Here is a 6,000-nt window from a genome sequence, read left to right on the forward strand (position 1 = left end):
GCCCTATTATCCAGGGACACACTTCTCCCAAGATTGTAGCCTGGATCGCTGAGCCCTTCCCACAACATGGATTTTGTCTTGTCTTCACTATGACTGTGCCTCCTGAAAGCAACTACAAAACACTGACTCATCAGGAGTCCCTCGACTGATGACTTCCCTTAAACCAGAGAAAGCTGCGAAGAAGAAACCAAGAAAACAGCCTCTGGTAACTGAAACAGGCCTCACAACGGTTCATTATTTCTATCCTGACCATTTCCATGTTCTCACTCAATGTCTGTAGGCTCTTCATTCACACACAGCTCTAACTTGTTTAGCTGTTTTCTGTTTTCCCCTGAGCACAAGTTAGTTGAAGCTGTTGTTATAAAAGACCATGAAGCTCCTGACCATTACTCATAAATGCTCACTTGGTATCTGCTTACTCTGTGTTTACCCATAAGTTTGTTTCTGTCTGCTTGAGTACAGATTAATGGAATAAATGTCCAAAGAGATTTTTGTATAGTTCTTGATGAATATATATCAATTAATTTATAAAATATACATTATATAACATAAATATAAATGATAAATATATTAATATATTCTTACATTTACAGGTTTGCATTCAATGTCTGTAATAGGCTTGTTATTCCCATTCAATTCCACTAAGGTTCATTTTTGTTGTTGGATTTTTTTGTTCTTTTTGGGGGAGGAGGGGTAGTTAGGTTTATTTATTCATGTATTTTAATGGAGGTACTGGGGATTGAACCCAGGACCCCATGCATGCTAAGCACACACTCTACCACTGAGCTATACCCTCCCCACCTTGTTGTTTTGCTTTTGTTTTGTTGTTTATTTTACTGCACATCAAATGAAAATGGGAGTGGGTGGACTGTTTTAAAAACAGTTACACTGTCAGCAGCAAGAAGTGAGAGCTGACAACCTGATGACAACAAATGAAATAAAATAATCATAAAATCATGTTCATTTTAAAACTCAAAGAGAAAAATAATGTGCTATCGTCTAGTTTAGGGATGTTGGCCTTATATGTCTTATAGCGCCTGAGATTGGACAGTATTAGTGTCCAGCACAGTAAGTGTTGTTCTTAACATGGTGTCAATGAAATCAAGAAAGAATTAAAATTATATTCATTATGTTCTTTTAAGAAGGAAGAGGAGCATACATTGCATTTTCTCTAATTTTCCATACAAGTTGATACAATTTGGCACTTGAAGAAATAGGGGTGTGCTTTTGTTATAATCACAATAATAGCCACCACTCCAGAGCCTGCTTCATGCCAAGCAATGTTCCAGGTATTTAACATAAATGGTCATTAACCTGCTGGGCAGTAACATGACCAGGCACCAAGGTGACAGGTTTGGGGAAATCAGCTGTATTCTGTAGTGGACTTGGCAATAGGTTTTATTTTGAGGATTAAAAGCATAGATTGCCTTCTTCTTTAGAAAGCAAAGGACTGTGTAATGATTGTACTTAATTTACCATATTAACCTGGTATAATTTGGCACTTAAATAGATAAGCCTTGTTTGTAACAATAATAGCTACCACTTTTAAGTGTCTGTTTCGTGCCAAGCAAAGTGTCCAGTCTTTAAGATAAATTAACTTTACTCCTCCCAGGTAGTTACTCTTATCCCTATTTTACATGTTGAGAAACTATGGCTGAGGAAGATTACTATCTGCCAAAGGACAAAAACTGAATGGTAGAGCCAACTCAAGTCCCATTGCCTAAGACCCCCACAGCCTTACTCTTCCCAATCCTGGGTGACTCTAGTTATAGAGGAAACCCCCTTTATATGCACCTTTTGGTTCCCTGACAGTTTCCATAAAGGAGTGGTCCATGTAAAGAACTCTCCATGGGAAGGGTCCTGTTTCTATCCCTCTTCTCCATGGAACACTGTTCTCAGCCTGGGACAGGAGGGACATTCTGGATCTGATGAGTCCAAACACAGGGAGAATTTTAATCACCTAAGAGGAACACATCCAGAGTAATTCCTGATTTGACCAGTTGAGTCTGTCCACCTCTCAGAGTCACCAGCCTGGCCCTCCTCGACCACACTCAGTTCTTTCCCTGGAAGCTTAAGTTACCCTAAAAATAACCTTTTGACCTTGGAAGAAACCTCTGCTGGTGCCCATAGCAAGACGGAGCCTGAAGAGTTGGGAAAAGCAGCTCCCCTGGGCAAGACTAATCAGTGCTGCAAGAAAGTCAGCTAGGCCCTCTCATTTTCCAAGAATGAAAGGCCAGGAAAATCCCTCAGACACAATATCCCACCCCTTCCTTCTGCCATAAATGCCTTTCTCATTCCTTGTCGAGTCTCAAACCCATTGACGTTGTGTCCTTGTTCTAGACTCTAATGGCAGTTGGTGTGTCCCACTGAGGGATCAGGGAATTGTACATCAGAGCGCCACAAGCCTGACACCTGGAAAATTATCACGTTGATTCTTGGGAGCAGGGGCTCATTAGAAAGCTTCTCCAAGCTCGGGTGGTGGAAAATCTTGGTCACATGTGCCTTCCATGTTTTAACAATTCCCTATTGCCTGCCCAACCTGCGTGCATCATTAAATACTGGATACAGGTTAAAAAAATAAAGTGGGTGTTTTCAGGTGGATCTTAATCCAATCCTCACTTAATTACAACCTTCTTGTTTATTGTCAAAGGAGTCTAGTAGAGGTATCTAAGGTATGGGGCTCAAAGTCCAAGCACCAACTTTAGGATACAATTGCATTATAATAACCTGTCAAGGCCTGGAGTTATATGATACTAAGCGGTCTGTTTCCCACCTCTAATGGAGTTTCACCAAATGTGACACCAGTTTGCTCAATAGCTCCCCTTTCTCTGTAGCACCTATAAACAGGACTATTGAAGGGTTCAAATAAATTGGAAGTTGCTAGAGGAGGAACACCTGATACGTGATTGCATATTCCTAGACACAACTGCCTGGGGAGTGAATGCAGCCAGCCATACAGGTCATATTCAGGGGGCTCCATTCCCAGCAGAAGCAGCACAGAGGATGGCACCTGATATAAAGAGCTGTGTCCTCACCCTCTGCCCTGACGCCCCAGTAGATGCACTCCCTTTTCAGGGACTCTGTAATTCCCCCTGTATTTAGCCACTTTCTGGCTTTCGCCCACCGGCTCTGGGAAAAGTCCTCACTGCTCCAGCCCACGGCAGCCTCTTCCGTGTTTCAGCCCTTACTGTCCTCTTACTGCCTTTGCAAATCAGCCCAGCATTTACTTAATATGGTAGGTAAAACAAGGAGCCCAACTCCCACCCATGGTGTCCACATCCTAATCCTTGGAAATGCAAATTTGTTACTTTACATGGCAAAAGAGACTTTGAAGGTGTAATTAAATTGAGGACCTTGAGATGGAGAGATTAGCCTGGATTATCCAGGTGAGCCCACTAAAATCACAAGGGTCTTCCCAAGTGGAAGAAGGAAACAGAAGAGGAGGTCAGAGTGAAGTGCTGTGAGAAGGGCTCAACTTGCCATTACTGGTTCTGAAGATGGAGGAAGGGAGGCACAGGCCAAGGAACATGGGTGGGCAAAGAACCAGGAAATGGAAAGGAAATGAAAAGGAAATGGAATCTCCCCTAGAACCTCCAGAAAGGACACAAGCCTGCCAAGATTTTTTGCACGGTGTGACCCATGTTGGATGTCAGACTCTAGCCACAGCAGTGTAAGTTAACAAATTTTCTTTGTTTTATGCCAGTAAACTAGTGATAATTTGCTATTGCAGCAATAGGGAACTAATACTTAATCCCTATCTTTTATTGTTTCTAATTATTTCATTTGTGTTAAGTCTTATCTCCCTAAGAGACTATAATCATTCTCAGAAGGTTGGTCTTATTTCTTCTTTCTTTTTAGGCCCAATTAGATACATGCTTTAGGCTGCAGGTGAACTCACCAAGCAGCCACAAAGCTTCTGTTGACAACTTGCAGAAAGCATGGCATCCAGACAAGGACCAGGAATCAGTTGTAGACCCATTTTTATGACAAAGAGAAAAATACGGTGCTGCTAGTCCAGGCAGCAAGCTCTCTCTCTCTCTCTCAGAGGGAACTGTTACATCTTTTAGTGTCAGGGATACCAAGGGCAAGGTACCTGTCCCCCTCTTCCTCCTATCTATTTACAAACCCTCCCCTCATGTTTAGCAGCATTCTAGACATATATCATACCTAATCATATAGATAGATATAAATATATGATATATAGAAATATACATTGTTAAATACACCATTGCTATTATTATTTTGAATAAATTTTTCTCTGTTAGATCAACTAAGTACAAGAAAAATAAATTTATCTGATACTTGCTGCCTGTTCATATTGTCTTTTTTGCCTTTTAGTGCACTTTAAAATTTTTTGACAGCTGGACATGTTATACCAGGTCAAAGGAACTGCTGTAAACAGGCCTTTAGTAATGTGGTGGTGAGGTGTGGGGCAGGGGAGGATTCCCATAGTCCTATAATTAGGTCTCGGTCTTTTAGTGAGCCTATTCCTCCAGACTGTGAACTTCACAGGTGTTATCTCAGTGTTTTTTTCCCTCCCCGATTTGGTGGGAGAGGTGAGTTACTTGGAGTACTGGGGTTACTTGGAGTTCGGTGTTTCCCTTCTCCCACTTAGAAGGCTGGAATGCAGTTTAGTTGAGAATTTCCCTTCCCCTTGGTCACTTAGGCTCTTATCGATACTATACCAGCAAAATTAGGCTCTGTTTAACTAGTTTCTGCTGAGTTATTAAGGGCAGCCCTTATTAAGAAAAAGAGAATGCTCTGGTGCATTTCAAAATGGTTCCTTTTCTCTTTCCCCTGCCGGAAGCACAAGGGGAGTTTTCTCCCATATTTACTGTGAGAACTTGGTTGAGCTCATGGTGGTAAGTCTCAGACAACTGTAGGGCAGGAAGGTGGGTTTTTAACTTTCAGAAATTGTCCACACTGAGCCTCCAGCAATTGATCAGTTACAATTCAGATTTTCCTACTCTGGCACTGGTTCCAGGTGAGGTTGCCCTTGTGAGTGTCTGTTCTGGTAAGCCATTATTTCCTCTGCTCACCTGCCTGTCTCCCCAGTCTTGGGGGAAGAAATTGTCTTTTAAGTCCTCTCTTCATAGTGCTCCTAGAAGAGTTGTTGATTTTTTTAGTCTGTTCAGCATTTTATTTGTTATTATGACTTCTAAAGTCCTTATATATGGAACCCTGTACAATCAATTCTCCAGTTAATGTGACAGCTCCAAATTTTCCCCAGAATGAAGAGAATGCATTTGAGTTGTTGTTGCTACTGCTGCTGAGGTTGCCACTGCTGGGAATTTTGTGGTTGTTCTTGACTCTATATCATACACAAATTATATAGAATTAAAAGAGTAACCTAAAAGAGAACGTTGGCAAAGTATACTTTGACATAAATCATAGCAATATTTTCTTAGATCCATCTCCCAAGGTAAAAGAAATAAAAGCAAAAATTAAAAAATGGGACTTAATCAAACTTAAAAGCTTTTGCATAGCAACAGAAACCATCAGCTGAAGGGAAAGACAGCCTATGGAATGGCAGAAAATATTTACAACAACGTGACTGACAACAGGTTAATATCCAAAATATACAAAGGGCTCATACGACCAAAAAAACAGACAACCCAATCAAACAATTGGCAGAAGACCTAAATAGACTTATTTCCAAAGAAGACATACAGAGAGCAAACAGGCAAATGAAAAAAATGCTCAACATCACTAATTATTAGAGAAATGCCAATCAAAGCCACAATGAAGAATTACCTCATGCCAGTCAGGATGGCTATCATCAAAAAGTCTACAAGTAATAATTACTGGAGAGGGTGCGGAGAAAAGGAACCCACGTACACTGCTGGTGGGAATGTAGTTTGGTGCAGCCATTAGGGAAAACTGTATGGAGATGCCTTATAAAAACTAAAAATAGACTTACCACTTGATCCAGCAATCCCAATCCTGGGCATATTCTGGAGAAAACTCTTAACTCAGAAGGATACAGGCACCCCAATGTTC

This window comes from Camelus dromedarius, chromosome 12, assembly GCF_036321535.1.
Source record: "Camelus dromedarius isolate mCamDro1 chromosome 12, mCamDro1.pat, whole genome shotgun sequence".
Classification (NCBI taxonomy): Eukaryota; Metazoa; Chordata; class Mammalia; order Artiodactyla; family Camelidae; genus Camelus; species Camelus dromedarius.